Source organism: Hemiscyllium ocellatum, chromosome 13 (genome assembly GCF_020745735.1).
Source record: "Hemiscyllium ocellatum isolate sHemOce1 chromosome 13, sHemOce1.pat.X.cur, whole genome shotgun sequence".
NCBI lineage: Eukaryota > Metazoa > Chordata > Chondrichthyes > Orectolobiformes > Hemiscylliidae > Hemiscyllium > Hemiscyllium ocellatum.
Window position 1 is genome coordinate 61,427,041 of NC_083413.1, and position 27,604 is coordinate 61,454,644.

Sequence of the window (27,604 nt, forward strand, 5' to 3'; positions counted from 1 at the left end):
GAGTTCAGAGGGGCAGGAGCAGGCTGAGACAATGGATCGGCTGGGGCAGTCAGGTTTGTGGATTTTGGGCAGGAGGTAGAAATGGGTGGTGTGGGGATGTGGGACTATGAGCTTGGAGGCGGTGGATGGGAGATCCCCTGAGGTGATGAGGTTATGGATGGTCTGGGAGATGATGGTTTGGTAGTGGGAGGTGTGGTCATGGTCAAGGGGGCAGTAGGAGGAGGTGTCAGCGAGCTGACGTTTAGCCTCAGCAATATAAAGATCGGTGCGCCAAACTACCACTGCGCCTCCCTTGTCTGCCGGTTTGATGGTGAGGTTGGGTTGGAGCAGAGGGAGTGGAGGGCTGCACGTTGCGAGGGAGAGAGATTGGAGTGGGTGAGAGGGGTGGTAGGCTCCAGTACAAGCTGTTCTAAGAATCCATCTCAGAGGCACTCCAAAAACTCCCTTTCTTGGAGTCCAGTACCATCCTGATTCTCCCAGTCTACCTGCATATTGAAATCCCCCATCACAACTGAAGTAATAGCTTTGCGACAGGCGAATTTCAACTCCTTATTCAATTTACACCCTACATCCAGACTACTGTTTGGGGGCCTGTAGATAACTCCCATTAGGGTCTTTCTACCCTTAGAATTTCTCAGCTCTATCCATACTGATTCTACATCTCCTGATTCTATGTCCCCCCCTCGCAAGGGATTCAATATCATTCCTCAAGAACCAGGCCACCCCACCCCCTCTGCCGGTCAGTCTGTCCTTTTGATAGCACATATAGCCTTGAATATTCATTTCCCAGGCCCTGTCCACTTGAAGCCATGTCTCCGTTATCCCTACAACATCGTACCTGCCAATTTTCAACTGAGCCTCAAGCTCATACACCTTATTTCTTATGCTGCGTGTCAACCTAGATTATTGCGCAAGATGCTGTCGTGAGGTGACATTCTGTGCACTTCCGATTCTGTAGTCAAGCTAGCCAAACAGGCATTTAATACCTATATTTAAGCAGGCTTTTGCACTATTAGGAAATATACTTACAACATTCTGATAATTTAAAATAATTGATGCCAAGTTCTTATTGTAATCTAAATACACTTATGCAAGGGTTCAGATGAATGCAGACTGAATTACTTGTTCTTTCTGGTTTTGCACATTAAAAGAAATGTTAACAATGTAAAGTTTCCAAGACAGTCTTTGAACATTCTTTCTTCCCAAGGAGAATCCCACAGTGGAATAAGCCATCAAAGACCATAAACACAGCCCCACCCCTTGAAATATCTAAGACTCATCTTTAGACCATATCGATTTAGTAGTTTCCATTGTCAGGACTTGATCTCAGCAGATGATGCTTGGCATAACTAACGCCATCTCGATCAATGTTGGCAGAATGTGGATAGAGTAGAAGAAGAACATTCTGTCTGGAATTTTTACAACATGTTAAGCATCTTCCTGCCAGGACTAAATGCAGGTCCTGAGCCTATGCCGATGAACATTGGAATACCTAGTGGCGACTGTTGAGGACATAAGAAAGTCAGAAGTCACAGGAGAAGAGGTTATAGTCCAACAGGTTTATTTTAAATCACAAGCTTTTGGAGCACAGCCCCTTCCCACAGGTGAAGTAACTTGTGATTTAAAATAAACCTGTTTGGCTGTAACCTGGAGTCATTTGATTTCTGACTTTGTCCACTCCAGTTCAGCACCGGCACCTCCACATTGAGGCTATGAGAAGATGGAGGTAATGTCTTCAAGTTGAAATACCATTGAATGACCATGAAGAAAATGTCTTAATGTGTAGGAGCTAAGTAGACCTTTACTATCAGAATGCTGAAATCTTCAACGAGATATCAGATGCACAGTGGTGAGGGTGTGGTGGAGAATGCTGTTAGCAGACCTTTCTGTTAGCCATTAGACCTTCAGGAAGGCTCCTTCCCATCCTGGTTGTAACTAGGGGTCTCCCCATGTGGCAGGGATGGGGCAGGGTAAATATTAATATTCCAGTGCTCATAAAACACAGGTGAGTGTGTAAAATAGTCACTATTTAGCCAGATATGTGGCTGTTGTCTATTTGGTGAAAAGTCAAGCTGCTTTTGTTCCTCTATTTCCAAGTGTCCTTTGGTATCAGAAAAATGCCAGTTTTCCCTCCACATACTTCCTATACTATTTTTACCAGCCTTCTCATCTGTCTGCCCATTTCCAGAGGGATTGTAAAATGGCAGCCTCTGACTTTGAATGTAACCTGGTTCGAGTCTTGCCTATTGTTCTTCTGGGCTGAAAATGTGTTGTTGGAAAAGTGCAGCAGGTCAGGTAGCATCCAAGGAGCAGGAGAATCGACATTTCAGGCATGAGCCCTTCTTCAGGAATGAGGAAAGTGTGTCCAGCAGGCGAAGATAAAAGTTAGGGAGGAGGGACTTGGGGGAGGGGCGTTGGAAATGCGATAGGTGGAAGGAGGTTAAGGTGAGGGTGATAGGCCGGAGTGGGGGTGGGGGAGAAGAGGTCAGGAAGAAGATTGCAGGTTAGGAAGGTGATGCTGAGTTTGAGGGTTGGGACTGAGACAAGGTGGGGGGAGGGGAAATGAGGAAACTGGAGAAATCTGAGTTCATCCCTTGTGGTTGAAGGGTTCCTAGGTGGAAGATGAGGCGCTCTTCCTCCAGCCGCTGTGTTGCTATGTTCTGGCGATGGAGGAGTCCAAGGACCTGCATGTCCTTGGTTGAAGTGATGAGCCATGGGGTTATTGGGTTGATTGGTCAGGGTGTCCCAGAGGTGTTATCTGAAACATTCAGCAAGTAGACGGCCTATCTCTCCAATGTATAGGAGGCCACATCAGGTGCAGTGAATGCAATAAATGATGTGTGTGGAGGTCCAGGTGAATTTCTGGCAGATATGGAAGGATCCCTTGGGGACTTGGAGGGAAGTAAGGGGGGAGATATGGGCACAAGTTTTGCATTTCTTGCGGTTACAGGGGAAGGTGCTGGGAGTGGAGGTTGGGTTGGTGGGGGGTGTGGACCTGACGAGGGAGTCACGGAGGGAATGGTCTTTTCGGAACGCTGATGGGGAGGGGAGGGAAATATATCCCTGGTGATGGGGTCCGTTTGGAGGTGGCGGAAATGACGACTGATGATGCGATGTATATAGAGGTTGGTGGGGTGGTAGGTGAGGACCAGTGGGGTTTTGTCCTGGTGGCAATTGGAGAGGCGGGGCTCAAGGGCGGAGGAGCCGGAAAGTGGAGGAGATGCAGTGGAGAGCATCGTCGATCACATCTGGGGGGAAATTGCGTCTTTGAAGAAGGAGGCCATCTGGGTTGTTCGGTATTGGAACTGGTCCTCCTGGGAGCAGATGCGACAGAGACGAAGGAATTGGGAATATGGGATGGCGTTTTTACAGAGGACAGGGTGGGAGGATGTGACAGGTAGCTGTGGGAGTCGGTCGGTTTATAGTAAATGTCCGTGTTGATTCGGTTGTCCGAGATAGAAATGGAGAGGTCTAGGAAGGGGAGGGTGTAGTCTGAGATGGTCCAGGTAAATTTGAGGTCGGGGTGGAAGGTGTTGGTAAAGTGGATTTCAAATGCCCCTCCCCCAAGTCCCTCCTCCCTACCTTTTATCTTGGCCTGCTTGGCACACTCTCCTCATTCCTGAAGAAGGGCTCATGCCCGAAACTTCAATTCTCCTGCTCCTTGGATGTTGCCTGACCTGCTGCGCTTTTCCAGCAACACATTTTAGGCTCTGATCTCCAGCATCTGCAGTCCTCACTTTCTCCTGGAAGATTTTAACCTATTGTTCTTCTGGACCAGCTACTGGATAATGAATCTTGACAAGTTGTGAGGCTCCAACTGAGCTTCGCTCACAGTCTCTCTGTATCCTTGTGAAGTAACTCTGCAGAGTGGGGATCACCAGCTCGCATGTGGCTCCCAACATGTCACAAAGTCATTACACCACAGAGGAGGCCTTTAAGCCTATACAATCTGTGCCATCTTTCTGAATGAGCAATGCAGTTACTGTCAGTCCCCTGCCTTTTCCCTGTAACTCTGTTTATTCTTCCTTTTCAGATAATAATCCATATGAACCTGTGTCCCCCATACTCTCAGGCTGCACTTTCCCGATCATAAGCACTCACAGCATGAAAGATCAATTCTTCTCATCTCTATTGCTTGTTTTGTCGATTACCTTAAATCTGTGCACATACTTTCTTAAACCATCCACCTTTGGGGCCCTCAATGTTGCACCGACCTGTGGAACTAATCTGAAACCTATCTATCCTACACTATTCGATTTTCATCCATGTGTTTATCCAATGACCATTTAAATGCCCTTAAAATTGGCGAGTCTACTACTGTTGCAGGCAGTGCATTCCATGCCCATACTACTGTCTAAGTAAAGAACCTACCTCTGACATCTGTCCTATATCTGTCACCCCTCAATTTAAAGCTCTGTCCCCTTGTGCTAGCCATCGCCTTCCGAGGAAAAAGGCTCTCAACTGCCCACCCTATCTAATCCTCTGATTGTCTTATCTATCTCAGTTAAGTCATCTCTCAACCTTCTTTTCTCTAACAAAAACAGCCTCAAGTCCCTCAGCCTTTCCTCATAAGACCTTCTCTCCATACCAGGCAACATCCTGGTAAATCTCCTTGGAACCATTTCCAAAGCTTCCACATCCTTCCTATAATACGGTGGCCAGAACTATATGCAAGACTCCAAGTGTGGCCGCACCAGAGTTTTGTACAGCTGCAGCATGACTTCGAGGCTCTGAAAAATAAATCCCTCGACCAATAAAAGCTAACACACCATATGTTTTCTTAACAACCCTATCAACCTGGGTGGCAACATTCAGGGATCTACTGTTATAAAGGTGTAAGGGGTACTGTACCTTTAAGAAAGTTGAAAGCTAGCAAGTACTTAGAGAAGCACAAAGAGTGCTGGAGAATTTACAATGTAACTTTTGGTTCAGAACAGCTATAATGCGATTGACGAATAGTGGATGTTATTTGGATAGTGAGCCAGTGTGTACAGTTGCAATCAGCAGCTATCAAAGATGAGAAACTATAGATTTGCAGAAGGTTATTGTTATGCTCCAGTGAAAAAAGGCCCAGCTTATCCAGCTTCTCCTTATAATTCAAACCGTCCAGTCCTGTCAACATCTTGGTATATCTTTTCTGAATCCTCTCCAATTTAATAAAATCCATCCTATAATAGAGCAACCAGAACTGGACACAGAGCTCCAGAAAAGGCCTCATCAACATCCTGTACAACCTGAACATGACATCTCAACTCCTAAATTCAAAGATCTAAACAATGAAGACAAGCCTGCTAAACACTTTCTTCACCATTCTGTCTACCTGTGACACAAATTTTAAAGAATTATGCACCTGAATCCCTAGGGGTCTCTGTTCTCCAACACTACCAGGGCCTGACCATTAATTGTATAAGTCCAGCCTTGTTTGTTTTTACCAAAAAGCAATACCTCGCATTTATCCACATTAAACTTCATCTGCCACTCCTCAGATGGTTGACCCAATAGGTTAGTATTTCTTCGTAATCTTAGATAATGTTCTTCACTGTCCAGTATACCACAACCTTACTAACCATGCCTCCTATATTCTCATTCAAAGTGTTTATTTAGATGACAGATAAAAGTGGACATGGTAGTGATCCCAGTGGAACACTGCTGATCACAGGCCACCAGGCCAAAAAATGAGTCTCCACCACTACCCTCTGCATCCTGCCATCAAGCCAATTCTAGATTGAATTGACAAGCTTACCCTGAATCCCATGTGATCTGACTTTACTAATTTGCCTATCATGTGGAACATTGTCAAAGCCTTACTAAAGTCCATGTAAACAATGTCTACTGCTCTGCTGTCATCAATCTTCTTGATTATTTCCTCAAAAAATTCAACCTAGTTTATGAGACATGATTTTCCTCACAGAAAATATGCTGACTCCCCTTGATCAGTCCTTGCCCGGAAGGTGGAGTATTACATTAGGTAGGGGCTGCTCCTCATGCAGAGGCATTCCCTGAGGATAGAATCCCACTTTTCTTCTTACTTAACTGATCTCCAAACCCCAAATCCCTACCCTTTTGTCACGGTGCCTAAGTCCTCCCACCCTCCCCACCCCCCAACTGTAGGAATCAAGCAAAAATCCCCATCATCGAAAATAACGGACAACTAAAATACTAAAACAGAACTCTGGACTCAGGATGCAACAAATACACAACAGAGTCAGCAGAATGGGGATTTATGTCTGGAATTACTGTTCAGCCTGGAATTCCAAATTACACCTTCACTCTAAAAGAACAATCAACCCCAACCTAATACTCTAGCCCGAAGTCAGCAGTGATTCCAATGAGACAAATCGACGAACCAGAATAGTCATTAGAGAAACCTGCAGTGGAGCGACCAAAGGGGAAGTCAATTTGGACGCCTCTGGAGGGCTGTTGCCCTGGGCTTGACATGTATACTCAAATCGTCAGGAAATGTGTAAATGCCAGATTCATCAGCCGTACCCACAAGGTAGAGCAAAACATCACCCGATCACAATGCAATGCCATCCATGCTCTCAAAACCAATGCTTACATTGTCATCAAACCAGCAGATAAAGGAGAAGCAATCGTCATTCAGAATAGAACAGATTACTGCAAGGAAGTGTACCGACAACTGAACAACCAGGAACACTGCAGGCAACTACCAAAGAACACACCCTTGAACTGAACAAATTGATCAAGACTTTTGATCCAGTCCTTCAGAATACCCTATGCACTCCCATCCCACGTACTTCTCATGTACGGGACACCTACTGCCTTCTGAAGATACACAAAGCCAACACAGCTGGTTGTTCTATCGAGTCAGGCAATGGAGCCATGTGTGAGAACCTCCCGGGCTATGTCAAGGGCATCTTGCAACCCATTGTACAGAGACCCCAGCTTCTGTTGTAACACTACAGATTTCTTACAGAAACTCAAAACGCAAGGACTAGTCAAAGCGGGAACATTTCCCATCACAATGGATGTGTCAGCACTCTACACCAGTATCCCTCATGTTAACAGCATCACGGCAACAGCCTCAGTACTCAACACCCAACAACTGCCAATCTCCAAGCATCTTGCTACAACTCATCCCCACTTTATCTCCGACCACAACATTTTCACTTTTGACAACCAGTTCTTTATCCCGACACACGGAACAGCCACGGGGACCAAATTTGCACCCCAATGGATCAACATGTTCATTCACAAGTTTGAACAAGACTTCTTTGCTGGATAGGACCTCCAACCAGCACTATACACCAGATATATTGACAATATTTTCTTCCTCTGGTCCCATGACAAGGAGTCACTGAAACAACTACACAGTGATATCAACGAGTTTCATCCCACAATCAAACTCACAATGGACTACCCTTTAGTATCTGTTTCAGTTTTGGACACATGTATCTCCATCAATAACAAGCACCACAGCACCTCACTCTACATCAACCCACGGATAATCTCAAGATGTTGCATTCCTCTAGCTTCCAGTCTAAACATATTAAAACAACCATCTTCTATGGCCAAGCCCTATGCATACTCAGGATCTGTTCAGATGAGGAGGAATGCGACAGACACCTGAAGGTACTGAAGGACGCCCATATAAGAACAGAGTACGATGCTCAACTCATTGATTGCGAGTTCTGACGTGTCACAGCAAGAAACCGTAATGACCTCCTCAGGAGCCAGACACAGGATGCACACACATCCACTCCCCATACTCACACTCATGCACACATCCTCTCACAAGCGTATACTCCAAAACACTCATACACACACTTTTCTAAGCATGCACATGCAAACACACATTCTCACACACACATATAAGTTTATGGGATGAATTTGCATTTGCAGAATTGTATTTGCACACTCATTCTATTTTGCTCAATAAGCACACAACCTGCAGGCAGTCAATCCATGTAACATTTTACAAATTCCTACTTTGGAAATAGAATCAGTCTGACTCAAGTTTGGGATAGAGACAGACTCTAATCTCGTACCTTTAATCCATTGTCTGAGCTGAGATGTCACCTTTTTTTATAAAACCTAAGTTATGTGGAGAATGTGAGTGAAAAGAAGTTCTGGGATTTACATCTTAATGAACTGAAAGCTGCAACCCATTCTAAAAGATGAAAGACTAAACAGTAATCTAGGTTTGTTCAATATATCATTTTAATTGCATGACACTGCGATCTTTTCCTATAAATTCTGTGTCTTATGATCCTGTTCCACAGCTACCTGATGAAGGAGCAGCACTCCAAAAGCTAGTGCTTCCAAATAAACCTGTTGGACTATAACCTGGTGTTGTGTGATTATTAATTTTGTCCATCCCAGTCCATTACTGGCACCTCCACATCACTCCTACCCAAGACAGCTTTTAAATCTTGGGCTACCCAGCACAAATTATGGGGCCTACAGGGATACTGGACATTCAACTTCAATCAAAATCTATTCACACATACTCTTAAATGATCAGAAAATCAATTGACTGCAGAAGGAACACCGGAAAACTAAGTGGAAAGCACAGATTTAGTGTGAAGATACAATCAATATAATTGCAGGCCCTGATCTCACCTGAATGAGCGATCCCAAGAGATATCTCCAGAAGAGAAATTCCAACCATTAACTCCAATGGCCACTTTGTGAAAGCAATCCAAGAATGTCCAGAGAGCTTTGGAGCAAGAGCTACCAGACAAAGGCCTGCTCTGAACCGGGAGAACCAATGGCAACCACAGTCTAGATTAGAGTGGCGCTGGAAAAGCACAGCAGGTCAGGCAGCATCCAAGGAGCAGGAAAATCAACGTTTCGGGCAAAAGCCCTTCATTAGGAATGCAGCCATGGAGCCTCCAGGGTGGAGAGATAAATTGGGGGGGTAAGTGGGGTTGGGGAGAAGAAAGCAAAGAGTACAATAGGTGAATGGGGGTGGGGATGGAGGTGATGGGTCAGAGAGAAGGGTGGGGGAAGGTGGCAAAGAGTACAATGGGTGGATGGAGGCAGGGATGAGGGTGATAGGTCAGAAAGGAGGGTGCAGCAGATAGGTTGGAAGGGAGATTGGCAGATAGGACAGGTCATGAGGATGGTGCTGAGCTGGAAGTTTGGAACTGGGGTAAGGTGGGAGGAATGGAAATAAGGAAACTGGTGACATCCACATTGATGCCCTGGGTTGAAGTGTTCCAGGGCAGAAGATGAGGTGTTCTTCCTCCAGGTGTCAGGTGGTGAGGGAGCGGCGGTGGAGGAGGCCCAGGACCTCCATGTCCTCGGCAGAGTGGGAAAGGGAGTTGAAATGTTGGGCCACAGGGCAGTGGGGTTGATTGGTGCGGGTGTCCTGGAGATGTTCCCTAAAGTGCTCTGCTAGGAGGCGTCCAGTCTCCCCAATGTAGAGGAGACCGCATCAGGAGCAATGGATACAATAAATGACATTGGTGGATGTGCAGGTAAAACTTTGATGGATGTGGAATGCTCCTTTGGAGCTTTGGATAGAGGTGAGGGAGGAGGTGTGGGTGCAAGTTTTGTAATTCCTGCAGTGGCAGGGGAAGGTGCCAGGACGGGAGGTTGGGTTGTTGTGGGGCGTGGACCTGACCAGGTAGTCATGGAGGGAGTGGTCTTTACAGAAAGCGGAAAGGGGTGGGGAGGGAAATATATCCCTGGTGGTCCGTTTGGAGATGGCGGAAATGTCGGTTGATGATGCAGTTTAAGCGAAGGTTGGTTGGGTGGATGGTGAGGACCAGCAGTGGTTCTGTCCTTGTACTGGTTAGAGGAGTGGGGTTTGAGGGCGGAGGTGCGGGATGTGGATGAGATGCGTTGGAGGGCATCTTCAATCACGTGGGAAGGGGAATTGTGGTCTCTAAAGAAGGAGGCCAGCTACAGATCCAAGATCCAACAAACTCCAAAAACTAACTTACTTGACCAACACCACAAGGCCTCAGACACATCCTGAGGTGAAAACCAGACCAATAAACCAGCAGAAAGTAAAAAAAAACAAATACTTACTCGAAAGATCCAATACGGACCTTACCATATCAGCGGACTCAACCCAAAATGAAAAACATACACAACCCAAAGTCTTCATCCAGGCTCTGAATATGGCAAGCAGGAATAGCCAACGTATTTCAAAATTGTGTTTGTTTTTCAGTGGTGAGCTGAAACTCCTGAGACTCCAAAGTTCCAACCTAGCTAGCACGAAGGGGAAGGTGAGTGGTGGCAGTGCATGGGTCCTGAAGGATAGAAAGCTTGATTAAAGTGACTGTAGTTAAAACTATTGTCTTTCTCTTCTAATAGTGTTTAATCTAGTTAATAGTGTATTTAATAGTATTACTGTCCTCTGTATAGTTGATTATGTAAATTTCCCTATTAATTGCACTTCCTATATTTCCTACATTATACTTATCTTTTGTATTTTAAATAGACACAGAGATTCTTTCGTCCTGAAACACCTATCTAGTGCCTTCTTCATTTCCTAAATAAGTCCGGTATCTTGAAACAGGGAACTGGGAGTGATTCAAATCACTTAAAAATCAGAAAATTACTGATTGCAAACCAGAACCCTACATCACTCAATACCATTAACTTGCCTCACTTCAGAATCCATTGAGCCATCTTCCTGGGACCTGTCACAGTTGAGCATCAGCTGCGTTGGCACTGTCTGGGCTGCTACAGCTGTCAGTCAATTTGATTGACCTGAAGCCTTCCCACAGAGGGACAGGTCCTTTCCGGGTTAGTCAGCTTCCCACCCATTTTCCTTCCCTCTAGAGCTGGGGAAGGGGAACAGTCATCACCTTCCCCTAACTCTCTGACCCAACGCCCTCATCAGCTTCTGGCAAATCATCCCCATTATCGCTCATATACCAAGTCAAGCTACAGCTGATATTTTCAATTTTCTCTGCTGCAAGCATTGTCTGAATTCTCAGTCAAAGCTGAGAACATTGGCTTTGAACAGTTGTATAGAACTTTCCAAGAGACAAACTGACATTAAATTGTTTTCCTGTCACTGAACTGTGGATTTATGATGTGGAGGACTTTTAAAAGTAATGATGATTCATTCTCATCAGCATCCTCCTACCCCACAAGTTCAATACTTGAAGAGTTTACAGGTCAAAAGCTGAACGGGTCTCAAAGAAATCACAGAGAAACTTTGAAACATGCACACTGTTTTCCCATCTCAAGAAGCTTTTTATCAGATCTCTTGTTACCTTTTGGTTTTTTTCTGTGAATTTTCTTTCTCTCAAGTTCAATGTCTTTGATCACTCTGGTGTGACGATTTTGAAAAGTTTCTTTAACTGCCAGTGTACAGCTAAGATGGATCAATCCCACAGTTCAAACAGAACATAATCTCACAGTATTTTGGCTCACAGGTTATAAAAAATGCTTTCATGTGACCTCTTTTAATTTTTAAATGCATTATGACAAACACTTCACTCGAGCACAATTTCGGCTTAAGTCAATGAAACCAATTGAACACAAGAAGGGGAATCTTAAATTGAAAAGCTTGACAATTCAGGTTAATACACTGAAACACAACAAAAACTCACAAGAATGGGCATTTTGGTCTCACAGAACTTGACAGAACAGAGTGTGGACAGGAAAAGTTTGGAAAAACAGGAACTGATGAAATATGGAGGATGGCAGATGTACCAGAAAAACTTTGGAGGCACTAGTGTAAGGAGAGAAAAGCATTTGAGATGGCTGAAAGAGGCATGTAATATGTTACACAGTGGAAGCAAATGTTGTTAGCAATGACTTGGAGGTGCCAGTGTTGGACTGAGGTGGACAAAATTAAAAATCACACAACACCAGGTTATAACCCAACAGGTTTATTTGGAAGTACTAGCTCTCAGAGTGCTGTTCCTTCATCAGGTGGTTGTTGAGTATAAGATCATATGACACAAAATTTATAACAATAGATTACAGTGTGATGTCACTGAAATGATATATTGAAAAAACTGGATTGTTTGTTAAGTCTTTCAACTTTTAGAATGACCATGTTAGTTTTGGTTCTTTCATATGTAAATCCCAGAACTCTTTTAAAGTTACATTCTCAAGTTAGCTTTAACAACAGGTGTCATCTCAGCTCAGATACTGCAATGAAGGTGTGATGTTAAAGTCTGTGTCCCAATGTTCAGACTGATTCTATTCCTAGAGTGGGATTTACAGAATCTTACCTGAATTTATGCAGTTTTTGAGCAAAATAAAATGTAATTCTGCAAGTACAAACTCACCTCATAAAATATATGTGTGTGGGTGCAGGGGAGACAGAGTGAGTGTGAGCATGTGCATCTGTGTGTTCTGTGTACATATGTGTGTAGGGGTATGAGTGTCTGTGAGAGAGTGTGTGCACATGTGTGTGTAGTGGGGTATAAGTCTGTGCAAGGGTGCATTTGTGGGTGTGAGCATGGAGTGGATGTTTCATCCGAAGAAGGATGGACCCTCCAAAGAGCAACCCACCCAGACCCATTCCCCTACATTTACCCCTTTACCTAACACTACAGGCAATTTAGCATGGCCAATTCACTTAACCTGCACATCTTTGGGCTGTGGGAGGAAACCCCGCAGACACGGGGAGAATGTGCAAACTCCATACAGCAGTTGCCCAAAGTGGGAATGAACCCGGGTCTCTGCGCTGTGAGACAGCAGTGCTAACACTGTGCCACTGTGCCACCCTAAAGGATGTTCTACTCTACTCTTCAGAAGTACAGCATTGTGCCCTGAGGTTTTAAAAGGTACAACTCAGACCACATGCATTATGACAGTTCAAGATTGAAGCTCACCACACCCTCTCAAGGGTAATTAAGGATGGGTAATAAATGCTGGCCTGGTCAATGATTCAGATCTGGCTTAGAGTGGTGCTGGAAGAGCAGAGCTGGTCAGGCAGCATCCAAGGAGCAGGAAAATCGATGTTTCAAGCAAAAGCTCTTCATCAGGAATGCCTGAAACGTCAATTTTCCTGCTCCCTGATGCTGCCTGACATGCTGTGCTTTCCCAGCACCACTCTAACTTAGACTCTGATTTTCAGCATCTGCCTGGTCAATGATTCATATATTCCATAAAAGAATTAAGAAAAAACACAATTGCCAGTATTTCTTTATTTCTTTGCCTCTACATAAAATAACACCGACTTTAATGTATGTTCATTAAAGGATGAAAGCAGTTTATGAGCAGTTGCTTCCAATTATTCTTCATAAAGGCTTGTTGGCAATGACTGTGCATTTCACAACAGCTCCTGTCAAACCATAAGTTCACTACACTTTGGATCTTTAACTGGTATTTTCCATGCTCGCACTTGTGGCAGTTAAGATTACAATAGTTATTTCTATTCGAAGAATGATATTCATTTCTGCTCTTAGTAAATGAAAATAAATAACATGTCAAGGAAGAGAATCAATTAATCTGCATGAAAGTCATTTGTATTGCAGCTGAAGAGAACTTATTGTGGTGTGCAGAAATAAATGAGGTTTCAATATCTGGGCTTGAACAAACCAACAAAATAGTTTTGCAAAAGTGAAAATAATGCAATAATATTAAACATGATTGTAGGTGGCCAATAATAATGGAGATCTCCTTTGGACAAATTAATGTATAAGCTGCATGCTAGAATTTTACAAATTACAGTGACTACCAACAATCATGAAATCATGGATGTGGTTGGTTTGCCTTGTCGGTAGATTAATAATAAAACCAACTTATTCATGCATGCGCAATCAGCTAGCATTTAATTTGACTAAGCAACTAATGTATGTACTCTACAGGCAAAGTGTTTTCAGAGGAACAGAGGGTTTTGTGACCATGGTCCTGGTGTTTCAAGCAGAGGGGTGGGAGAGCAATTCCTGATTTTGTGGCTGATGAATCATTTGCATAGTTTAAGCTCCTCATCATTTCACTTCATCCTTAAATGAGATAATCCTGTAAGTTTCTAAATGAAAGCTATCCTTTTATTTCCCCACAGGCATTGATAAAACAATATTTAGTGCTGTGAAACCAATTTTGAATGATCCATTTTCTTATTATTTTTATTTGAAACTGTAAGGTCTATTCGTGAAGTAGTCCGTTGCTTTTGTGGGCTTTTCATTTCAGTGAGTATTTATTTATCTTCCATTCAAGTCAAAGCATTCCACCCAGTAACACATAATAATAGTTAATATATGTGTTAGTGCTCATTCAAATCAAATGGGTAATCAATGTAAACATTTCTAAAATCTCAAACAATGCCTTTATAATAAAAAGATCTATAATTGAACCATCATGCTAAAGTCAATAGCCATATAACTGTATAGTTCAGTGATTTCCTGTGTAGCTGAATAACTGAGAGAGATTTGTGACTAATCATTATTCAAACTGCATACAAGTCATTATTTACTACTTCAAATGTAAACTATTAGGTACATGCTTTGCATTCATCAAAAAGATACATAATGGCATCTTGGTTGATTTTAGTCAGTTATATTCCTTAATTAGGTTCTTAGTTTGTATTTTAGCCATTGTGCAGTAACCTTAACAACTGGATTTCATTCAAAGAAGAAAATGCAACATTGCATTAATTACACAAAAATACAGAGCGCCTGTGAAATAATTGGCAGCCACTCTGCAATATTACTACACACAATGATTTCAATGTTTTCTTTGTTTCTTTATCATTAGTTTTTGACTCATTCATCTGATATTGTTCACTTCCCTGTTGTTTTGGAGTCATGTTTTGAAAATTTAAAATCATTTGGAAAAAGAAAGGCACTTACATTTTATTGTGGCTAAAAAAATAAACAAATGGTTTACAGGGATTTCAGAAACAAACCTTTCTTCTTACACGTTGTGCTGTGTCTCAATATCTGCTCAATACAACTATTATGACTATAAATTTAAAAGATGAAATATCATTTTCTTGGTGTTTTACTATCCATTAATTGATGTGCCTCTGCTCAAGCACAGATGGTCACTTTGCATCCTTAAAACAGAATGAGAGCAAACTAATACATCCATAGAATCCTATGGAGGGTACATACTTCTGAATTAACAAATGTTGTGACTAGTTCTTGAAGGGTAATGTTCCTTCACTGGTACTGTCATCAAATGCAGGGGAGTATTCATGCATCAGTTGGCATTCCAGTCCAAGGACTGGCATCAACCTTCCAGAAGCAGAATGTTAAATAATTGTTGTTTGAATATAAATCAATATTTGCCATGGGTGTGTTCCTGAAGGTCACAATATGATCAACATGAATGCCTTTTGATATGATTTTGCAGGACTGTCCATGATTATTTTCGCTGGTTAATATGAAGATTATGTCATTGCCGCAGAGAATGTTTTTTAAGGACTGAGTAACAGATGTTTCAATATTTTGTGCCACATAATGGTATAAAATAATGACACTTTCAATTTAATGCATGGTGAACCATCGATTTGATCATGGAGTTAAGTAAGGAGCACAGTAAGGCTTTAATGCGCAAGTAGAGAGCAAGAGAGCGAAAACAAAACAGTCAGAGAGGTTCCCTCAATTTGTTATGGTTCCACATTCTGCAGGCAGATTTCAGAGACTGCAATCCATTTGGCTTCCAGATGAGGAGGGGTGAATTGGTTCCTCTTGGCTATTCACCCATCCTTTTGTTTGGTCACAACAAGGTTACTCATAAAAGAATCCCTTCCTTTATGGCTATCTTCCTCCTAGACTCAAATTAACTTATGTTTTCAAAAGAGCCAATTTAACCAGGCTTTCTTGAATTAACAAAATGTCAACTTTTTTTAAAAAATTACTAAATGTGTGAAGAAAAAAATGCTACTACATGTACACACAGATGAGAAATAAAAGGTGTGTCCAAAATGATGACAGCTAATTTAAAAAATCAATTTGCAGAGAGCAGGTAGATGAACCTTTTGCCCATTCCAATGGATGTAACTGGCATCATTGACTTTTGTAGTTGAACAGTCAGTTTTGAGATTCTTGGGTTTGTAGATTGATTGAAGTTCTTTTGTCCTTAATTCCTTTCAACAGTGGCTGACTGGTAACAGTCAGAGAGAGAGAGAGAAAGATACAGTATTTTCCCTTTTCTTTACCTGCTTTGTGGGGATGTTTAAATTGTTGTTCTCAGAACTGAGATCCTCATACACTAGAATGTCAAGCCATGAACACATACAGATGAGGACTGAAACTTGCTTGGAACACTTGTCCCTGTGTATTTTTGAAAGGGGAGAATACAAATAAACCTCTTGCCCAGGCTGCTGTCTTTTTGCTTAATCATCATATTCAAAGTCTACATTCCCTGGAGATTATGATTTAGAGTCTGTTGTACATTTTTCCCTTTTAAGCTTCTTTGGTATCTTGTCAGATGTAACATCAAGTATCTTTCTCAGGCAGCATCTGAATTTATATCGACAATCAACTTGTGACTCTATGTCCCTTTTTTTAAAACAAAACATGTTGTAATTAAAATTCAATATATTCATAACAGATCTGAGGTTATCAACTTGGTCATGACCCTTCCCCCAGTCCCCCCACCAACACCCCCCGACATACACACACACACTCAAAGATAAAACAGATTTGCTCATGTTCATATTCATTCTTCTATCCTTGGTCAGTTCAAATTGAGCCTCTTGAGGGTCTGGGTATCTGCAATCATGTTTAATTTCCTAGCAATGTGAGGGTGACTTCTAAGTGTTACAGTTGAAGGAACATGAACCAATAGAATAACCTACTGTCTTAAGCTTTTCCAAAAGTTGTGTTCAGTGCAGACTGTGGCATTTCTACCTAATTGGATGCAAATCATACAGTGTTTGTAAACCAAAAATAAACTGAGAATTTCCTTCTGTATCATCTCTGATGTTGTTTTGTTTTTCAGGAGAAGCGCCCAATTGCTCTTTCTACTCTGGACTCATCCTCCTAACGGACAGAAAGTCCCTACCCAAATGTTATGTGCTGAATGGCAATTTTGAATAGTTAGATAATGTTTGGAACTGCAAGCACTAGTTGGCTTGTTAAAACGGATTGATATTTCAGTGTCCGCACAAACTTTGCTTCTTTCTGTAGTAGACTGGTTATTGGCACAGGTACTTGGATTAACTTTTCTTGTTCCAGTTACTGTTGCTGGGCTTCACCAATTGGTGCTCAGCAAGTAACTCCCAGATCTCCGCCCGAACCTGGGTCAGCATTTCTGGCCTAGTCAATAGAGATTTTGCCTTAGAGGAGTAGCTTCTCCCACACCAGATGGATGGCGCAAGCTTATCTCTCCATTAGCCCTTAAATGCAGTTAGCAGCCTTCTCAAGACTGCTGGCTGTTCTACACCTAGATGAGCCACTAGGAGTCTAAGTTTCAAGTACGTCTGCATTGGTTAGCGAGATAGTAAAGGATTCAATTTGGGCCTCCCTCAATTCATTCCCACTGATATGCTTGCCTGCTAGGATGGTGACAATGGGACAGCCTATCAACTGGTTGTCCCCTTCCATTATCGATTTATCATGGTGGCATAACATAGCCTTTTCTTTTCATCACAGACCAAGAGTCCTATCCAGATAATTTACTTCCCTGAGTTGTTTCATTAATCCATACAAATCACTGAAACATTGCCTTGAAATGTTCACCTGATACTAGTTGGAGCACTGCTGGAGTCAGTGTGAATCGAGGGAATCTCTCCATTGATTGGAATCATACCTGGCACATAGGAAGATGCTTGTCATTGTTGGAGGTTAGTCATCTCAGTCCCAGGATGTCTCAGCATGGCTTCCTCAGGTTACTGTCCTAGGCCCAACCATCTTCAGCTGCTTCATCAAAGGCCTTCCCACCATCATTAGGTCAGAGGTGGAGATATTTGCTGATGATTGCGCAACATTCAGCACCATTTGCAATTCCTCAGATACTGAAGCAGTCCATGTTCAAATGCAATAAGATCTGGACAACACTTAGGTTTGGGCAGACAAGTGGCAAGTAACAGTAGCACTACTCAGATGCCAGGCAATGACTATTTCTATGATCTAAGGACCACACCTTGACTTTACCATTACTGAACTCCCTACTATCAACATCCTGGGGATTATTGCTGACCAAAATCTCAACTGGACTCACTTTGCAATGTAAGTACAGTGGCTACAAAAGCGGGTCGGAATACTGCAGGAGCTAATTCACCTCCTAACAACCCATTCACCTTTACAAAGCAGAAGTCAAGAGTGTGATGTAACCTTGCTTGAATGAGTGCCCAAAAGTTTGGTTTGAGATGTAATACCTCAAACAAATAAGCTCCCAGATGTGGACGTGAGAATGATCTTCCCTTGGTTATTCACTCACTCCCTTGGATGGTCACAACAGATTAATTTTAAAAGGATGCATTCCGTGGTGGATACCTTTTTCCCACAGCCAGGATGAACTTATATTTGAAAAAGGAACCACTTTAAACAGGCTTTCTTGAATTAACAAAAGGAGTAAGTTAATTAATTACTAAACCTGAGAGAAAATAATAAGTTCAAGCATGGACAAAGGCAGTTTGCAGTGCACTTTCTGCCTTTGAAGTTTGACATTTCAGAGGTTGTCTCAACAGGCAACCACTGAATTTATGTCTGAAGTCAATTTCTCAACTTTTAAGAGAAAAACATATAATTGAAATTTGATGTGTCAATATAGCTGTGTACATATAAGCATCCGAATTAGAAGCAGGAACCTGGTCCTCCATCCATTAATGTCATGTCTAAACTTATTCTAGCCACATTCCTGTCCACCTTGGATAATTTTTCATCCTTTACTAATCAAGAATCTATCTATCTATGTTTGCTTTAAAAATATTCAAAGATTCTGTCTTCACTGATTTTTGAGGAAGAGACTCAACCCTCAGTGGAATGAATTTCCTTATTTTTGTCTTAAATGTGCAACCGTTATATTTTTTGAAACAATGACATTCTTATTCTAGACTTTCTAGGCTAGAAAAAACTGGGTTCAAGTTCCATCTGTTCCAGGGTTATGTCCAAAAAGATTGGACAAAATAATACTTTCAGTCTTATCATTCAATACATCTTCTTGTGAACAATGGTTTAGTTTTAGCTTCTGAGTCTTCTAGTGAAAAATTAATTGCTTTGCATATTTAAACTGTATCAATCATAAGGTTAATCTACCCTTTTAGTTATTACCTGTACAATCTGACGTGCAAAGATTTTTATCATAACGCTTTGACAACAGAAGATTAGCAAAATCAGTGATGTCTGAATAATCAGGTGTTATCCCTTCATCTTCCAAGGTGAAATGGATGACCTTCAGAGCTGTTCCTGAATAATGATGATCAGCTGGAGACTCAGATTTCTGTTAAACCCTTTATCATTCAGTGGAATTGCACACTGATTAAAATATGAGAGTCTTTTTTTTTTGTCTTGTAAGAGTCTGAATGGTGAATTGCAGGAAGATTGCCAGTAGAAAATATTTTTTACTGAATTTCCATTTAAAATATGTGGAATTATCATGAAAAAAAACTGCTATTTCAAACACAGAGTATAATTTGCATTGTTTGTTTTTATTTTAAGTTAGAATTCAAGAGTCAACATATCTGAATGCATTACTAGATTGTTATTCTAGCCTATGCCATATAGTTTGAAATTTCCCTGCTTAGTCTTGTTCATTGTGTAACACAAGTTCAATTGTTCTGCACTTGACTGGGTTTGGTCTTAAGGCAACTCTCACCTTCAGAATTTGTAGTATGCAAAATTGACCTAATCATCTTGCAAACATGAAATTAAAAGATAGAGAACTACTTTAGATCCAGTGACATGAGACAAAACCATATCTAACGTTCTCCTATATATCTTATGTATGTACTCAAAATACAAATATTCAATTTATCTTTATTTACTTCTGAGTTTTAAACATTTTGGTGGCTTTACTTACCTTCACACATGGCCAGAAATTACTAATACGGGAAGGCATTGTGGACTTTACGTCTATATCTTTGGGAATTCTTTCTTTCCTTCAATTTTGCAAAGGTATCTTTCTCACCCTGTAATTCAATTTGGCAGTGTGATCATTTACAGAATTGTGGCAGCAAAGTCTTAACCATAGCACTAACACTTAGCAAACTTTAGCTTATTGATTCAGCAACTCACTGTTTTCAAAGGGACACAATGAATGTGAATCTTTGAATTAAATTAGCAGCCGGCTACAAGATCTGAACAAAATACAATAACAAATTGTTCACATTCAATACTCATACTTTAACCGTTTTGGGACTTGGCTAACCACAGAGGAGACTTCTGTTATCCCAGTTAGGTCTGTCATTTACATCTGGCTTGGTTTGTCCAAACCCCAAAGTGTTGGTTTGGCTGATACAACTTATCTGCTCTGCTTTACCAGTCACCTAAATGTCAGGATGATAAAGTGATTCAAACTCTTTATTCATACTATATATTCGCTCATTATTATGGTCTTAGCTAGAGCTATTTCTCTAAGTCCAGAGTGCTGCTTTCATTCATTTCCAATTTTAATCTGAATTGATTTCTTTACATATAAAACATAACCATGCTGAACCAGATATGCTTGATAATCACTTATAAGACCTTGTGTTATAAGTTGCAAGAGCACAGCATTATCTGTGGAAAATGTATTTCACAGCAGGCCAACAGATTGTTTAAACAATGGCAATATGAGTTATAACGGTACACTTTATCCTTTCTATTCTAAATTTTCTATTCATCCTCCAAAGTGCTCTGAAAATTTCTCTATAACTGAGGAGTCTTACAGAGGTCTATGTTGTTAATGTTTTCACGGCTTAGGAATGCACCTCACCCTCATACTGTAAGACTCTCATCATGGCATTCAATCTTGTTTTAAGTGATCCCTGTGTTCTTATGAGAGATGAAATATGGGTTTTGTACACAGAAATATAACAAGGACATTAAAATGCCAGAATTAATAAACACCCAGTCTTTGACCCAAAGCTTCTTCTCCATTACAATAACTTTAACAGAATGGATTTAATTACATTTAAATAAACCCAATGCTCCTGTGATAAAACACTTTTGATAGTAATTACACACTTGATAGCTGGTAATCAATAAACAGCTAATAATTAATAACATCTGCAAGCTTGGCTGAAACCCTACACACTGAAGTGTTTGAGCCAATAGGTCAATCCTTCTTAATCTATACAATGCAATTCAAATTTCTAGCTTACTGTAAAATGAATGCAAAAGAATGAGCACAGGGAGTAAGGGATAGTTTGAAAACAAGAGTAGATTTCTGAAAACAATATTTCAATTGACGTTTTCTATCAAGAAAGAAATATGATGTAATGAAAATAAACCAAAAAAGAAGACAATTCTAACTTTGTAAATCTCTGCTAAAATTTGCTTATGGTCCCTCTACGAAGACCTATAATGCAGCCCAAGCTGAGCTAGCTGCTTGAGAATGACCCTTCTAGATTTAAACACACTGCATAACAGGAATATTGACAAACAAAGTTGATTTGTTTTGCTTTCAACTGCTTCATCAAGCACATGAATTTGACATGTATTGAAAGCAACCCGTTACAAATTCACTTTGACTCCTACCTGAAGTCTATGTTGTAGTTTTGACTCATATATGACAGTAATACTATCAAAAACCAAAATGAATTAACAGAACCAATGTAAAAAAAACTGCAGGGGATTTTAGATGTAAATATGTTACACCCAACAGTATTTGCATTTGTAGGACTGAATTTTACATGCATGTGTCCAAGGGTTCAAAGCAGGCTTGCCTCAGATCACATGACTCAGTCCACAGCTCTGTCATGGTCATTCAGCCTTGTAATTGGCTAGAGTAAGGACATCGGACTCCTTTGAAGAGGAAATCCTGCCTCTGAGAGTTGCTGTCCAATCAAATCTCCAGGAGCCCTATTACCCTTACCATGGTACTTGGAGTAGTTATTATTGGTGATGTGTCTTCGAAAATACTGTGGATTTAATATAAACTTTTTGTTTCTTCTTAACTATGAATATTTTTGTTGAAAGGTGGTCTGTTTCTTTGAAAAAAAATCACTGACAGGCTGTTCAATCCCCACATAGTCATCCTGTAATAAAACAATCCATACATCAATGTCCCTGACATCAATGGCCAGTTTCAATGGGTTCTCTTAATTTGGTTTGGCTATGACCAGTGCAGTTGATGGCACAATTCTCAAGTTGACAAAGGTAATGTCTGTTAAAGTTTTTTGTCTTTCTTCAGTAAATATGTAAAAAAGAGTGTCGCAACGGTGCTGATGTTTTGACAATTTTGTAATACATCCACAAACACCTGATGAAGGAGCATCGTTCTGAAAGCTAGTGCTTCCAAATAAACCTGTTGGACTATAACCTGATGTTGTGTGATTTTTAACATAACACGTCCATTCATGTTAACATAATGCCGCATTGTCCTTGGCCTAGGAAAATCTATAACCCTTACATTTACATCTCTAGATGATACTTGGTCTTGTCTCACAGTGTGGCCCAAACTAGTCACCTTGGTAAATTCACTTTTGGCAAGTTTTATAACCAGATCAGCTTTATTCAGCCAATCAAGAAGTTCAATCAAGTCATGCATGCATTCTTCTTTGGTTTGGCTAACAAAATCCAAATCATTGACGTGAACCACACAAATAAATATTGGTTAATATTGGAATGTGGTAGTGCATTTTCCAGTCTAAACGGCATAATCTTGCTTTGACAAAATTCATCTGATGTTGAAAAAGCTGATTTCTTTTTGTCTCTTTAAGTTCTCAGAAATTGCTAATGTCCTTTTGACAAGTAACGGATCATGCACGTCCAATCAACAATGCAGTCCTCTCATTTTGGAATGGGATATTTTGCTTTTGTTACCACGTTGACTTTGCGATAATCAGTGGTGAATATTTATGTTCAGTTTTAACTATCACTAGCCCTATAAAGTCATAGAGTCATACAGCACAGGAACAGACCCTTCAGTCCAACCAGTTCATGCCGAACATAATCCCAAACTAAACCAGCCCTACCTGGCTGCTCCTGGCTCATATCCCTCCAAATCTTTCCTATTCGTGTACTTATGCAAGTGTCTTTTAAACATTGTAACATCCACCACTTCCTCAGGAAGTCCATTCACATGCAGACCACGCTCTGTGTAAAAGATTTGCCCCTCATGTCTTTTTTAAATCTCTTTCCTCTCATCTTAAAAATATGCTGCTTAATCTTGAAATCCTCCATCCTATGGAAAAGACAACTATCATGAACTCTATCTATACTTTTCATTATTTTATAAACTTCTCTCAGGTCACCTCTCAGTCTCCTACGTTCCAGTGAAACAGTCCCAGTCTATCCAACCTTTCTTTAAAACTCAAACCTACCACACCTGGCAACATCCTGGTAAAACTCTTATGAAGAATCTCCAGCTTAATAACATCCTTCCTATAACTGGGCAACCAGAACTTGGCACAGTATTCCAGAAGAGGTCTCACCAATGTCCTGTACAACCTCAACATGTTTTCCCAACTCCTATATTCAAAGGAATGAGCAATTAGGCCAAATGTATGCAGGCCAAATGCTTTTTTAATCACCCTGTCTATATGAGACACAAGCTTCAAAGAATTCTATATCTTCCCCCCAAGGTCCCTTTGTTCTCCAACAGTACCCATGGGCCTACCATTAGGTTAGATTCTCTACAGTGTGGAAACAGGCCCTTTGGCCCAAACAATCCACACAGACCCTCTGAAGAGAAACCCACCCAGACCCATTTCCCTCTGACTAATGCATCTAACAATGATGTGAAATTTAGCATGGCCAATTCACCTGACCTGCACATCTTTGGACTGTGGGAGGAAACCGGAGCATCCGAAGGAAACCCACACAGACACGGGGAGAACGTACAAACTCCACACAGACAGTCGTTCAAGGCTAAAATCGAACCTGGGACCCTGATGCTTTGGGGCAGCAGTGTTAACCACTGAGCCACCATACCGCCCTAGCCATGTTTGTTGTACCAAAATGCAATGCCTCATATTTATGCAGATTGAACTCCATCTGCCATTCTTTCGGCCCATTGACCCATTGATCAAGATCCCTTTGTAATCTTAGAAAACTTTCTTCACTGTCTACTATGCCACCAATTTTGATATTATCTGCAAACTTACTAACCATGCCTTCTATATTCTCACTCAAATCATTTTTACAATAGACAAACAAAAGAGGACCCAGACCCAATCCCTGTGGAAAACTGCTGGTGACAGGCATCCATTCCGAAAAGCAACCCCCACCATCACTGTCTGTCTCCTAAGCCAATCATGTATCCCAATTGGCAAGCTCAATCTGCATTCCATGTCACCTAACTTTACTAATCAGTCCACCATGCGAAAACTTGTCAAAGGCTTTACTAAAATCCAAATAAACAACATCTACTGCTTTGCCCTCATCAATCTTTTTGGTAACTTCCTCAAAAAACTCAATTAAGTTTGTGAGACACAATTTTCATCTCTCAAAATCACGCTGACTATCCCTAATCAATTTATATCCATAAATCCTATCTTTTACAATCACCTCCAAAAATTTACCCACAACCGAAGCCAGACTCAGAGGTATGTAATTCCCAGGTTTCTCCTTACAACCTTTTCTTAAACAACATACCATTACTCCAATCATCACTCACCTCATCTGCAGCTATAGATGATGCAAATACTTCTGCAAGGGGTCTTGCAATTTCTTCACTTATTTCCCAAAATGTTCTTGGATATATTAGAATAGGCCCATAGATCTCTCCACTGTTTTTTTCTCTAAGACCTTCTGAACCTCCTCTTCTGTAATATGAATTGTTTTTAAAACATCCAAGTTTATTTCTCTGCATTCTCTAGACTCCATTTCTTTCTCCACAGTAAAAGCTGACCCAAAGTAATCATTTTGTATATCTCCCATCTCCTGGGGTTCATCAAAAAGACAACCTCCTTGATTGTCCCATTGATCAAGATCTCTTTGTAATCTTAGAAAACTTTCTAAGTTTGTGAGAAGATTTGCAGCTCGGGTGCTCGTTGTTGTGGTTCTGTTCACTGAGCTGGGAATTTGTGTTGCAGACATTTCATCCCCTGTCTAGGTGACATCCTCGATGCTTGGGACCCTCCTGTGAAGCACTTCTGTGATCTTTCCTCCGGCATTTGTAGTGGATTGAATCTGCCACTTCTGGTTGTCAGTTCCAGCTGTCCGTTGCAGTGGGAGGTATATTGGGTCCAGGTCGATGTACTTATTGATTGAATCTGTGGATGAGTGCCATGCCTCTAGGAATTCCATGGCTGTTCTCTGTTTGGTTTTCTCTAGTTACCCTCTTGCTCTTAAAGTATCTGTAGAATCTCTTTGGATTATCTTTAAAATTATCTGTCAATGCTATCTCATATCCTCTCTTTGCGTTCCTAATTTCTTTCTTAAGAATGCCCCCACACTCTTTATATTGATGAAAAGATTCAATTGAACCAAGTTGTCTATATCTATAATAAGATTCTCTTTTATTCTTGACTAGAACTTCAATATCTTTTTTCATCCTTTGTTCCTTAACCTTACCAGCCTTACCTTTCACTCTAACAGGAACTTAATGCCTCTAAACTCTTATCATCACCCTCCTGAAAGTGCTCTTACCTGGAAGCAGTCTACTCCAATCAACTTTTGGAATGTTCTTGACTCATACCATTAAAATTTACCTTACTCTAATTAAAAACTTTAACTTTTATGGAAGGCTTATCCTTTTCCATAACCATTTTGAAACTGTTAGCATTATGATCGCTAGACCCAAAGTGCTCCCTTACTTTTACTTTCGTCACCTGTCCTGCCTTATGACCCAAAATAAGGTCTAGCTTTGCTCCTTCTGTAGTAGGAGCATCCACACATTGATAAAGAAACTTTTCTTGGACACATTTGACAAATTCTTCTCTATCCAATGATAGCCCCAGTCAATATTTGAAAAATTAAAATCCTCCATTATTACAACCTTATTATTCCCACATGTATTTGAGATCTCCCTAATATTTGTTTCTCAGTTTCCTCTTTCCATTGGGGGGGTCTATAGTACAATATCATTGTCCATCATAAACTTAATCTCTTTCCTCACTTGAACTAATCTCTCTGGATTGAATCTGTTAGGATCTTGTTTTGTAGTTTATGTAACTCCACAGTAGCATCATGAACAACTAAAAACTGTTTTCTTAGCCTAATTACAAAAATTAATTTATGATTACAAATTAACCTTCATAAGTCATTTCAATGGTTTTCTGGAATAAACATTATGTTATTTAACCTTTGAAGCACCTCTGCATTTTCGAATCTGATTGTTAAGGGTTAATGTTTGAATTTTCAATTTTTGAGTGGTTCTCCGGATTGTTCTGATATTTTTAATCCACCCCCTGCTCTTTTAAAACCTTAAATACACTTTCGTTGATGGGTGGTAGCAGGGCTGTCTGACTGATGTCAGTACCTCTTGATGTGACAAGGGTCTATTCTCCTCAGACTTTCAAACATGGCCATTTTGTTGAAGCACATTCAGTGCATTTGCTGTGTAAATGGCTGACACATGCTATATCTGCAATATCGATGGAACATGGTGTTGATCAGTAACATGGTGGTATTCCGTAACATGTCTACCCCTTGACTGATCACTGTTGAATACCATGACAAGCTGCCTGACTCTATGATAAGACAAGAGAGAAGCATTGTGAGCCTACAAGTTTTGATTGAAGCAGCAAAGCACAAAAGAGCAAGGCAAGACATAGATTCTGTGAGCACCCACACCAGTGCAAAATGAGCGAATGTTAAGAGAGTAAAGAACCCTGAGGTGCATACTGCGCTGAGGCACAATATGGTTCCCTATCTCTACACAAAAGCTGGCTTTGCAGAAACATTAGTGAAAGGTGTTGGTGAGCTCCATTACGCAGTATTGAAACGCTGGAATGCTTCAATTAGTGAGACCATCATGCTGATGTGTTGCGATTGGCATATGTCTGATGCCATCCTCAGTAGATGGGAGTGTGCAGGTGGATAGCAAATGATTACATATAAGTTGAGAATGAATAATAGTGAGATATATGTGCATGCAACAAGGCCTTTCACCATTCCCTCGTGGAAACCTTTGGTAGGAATCAGACATTTTTCTCAACTTTGGGATTCTCAATTTTCCAATCTTGCCACATTACCTCAATGATTCACCTTTTCCCACTGCACTCGGGATCTGGGAAATTACTAACTCCAACTTGACACCAGATCTCTCCTGTAATCTAGCCCCTGGTGGGGCAACAAACTTCAGCTCATGCATAGAAGCAAGAGCCCTCGATCCTGAACCACTATTCTATATCATGACTGATCATCTACCTCAGCATCACATGCCTATGCTATTGCCAAATCCCATTGTTACTAGTTATTAGAAATCAATCTCTGTCTTCAACTTACTGAATGAATGAACCTCACAGCACTTTGGGATACAAGAAGGATCGGCGATGTGCACAAACAGGGGTATCGTCTGGCTCCCATTCAAACCTATTAAGAGTTTGAATATGGCATCCAGTCCTGGTTCCACTGGGTTTATAGAGGAGGCTCAAACTTGTATTAGCACCCTTTCTAAGTTGATAATAGAAATCTGAGATCTACAGTCTTGATAGCAACAGGCTTTATTGAACGTAACTATT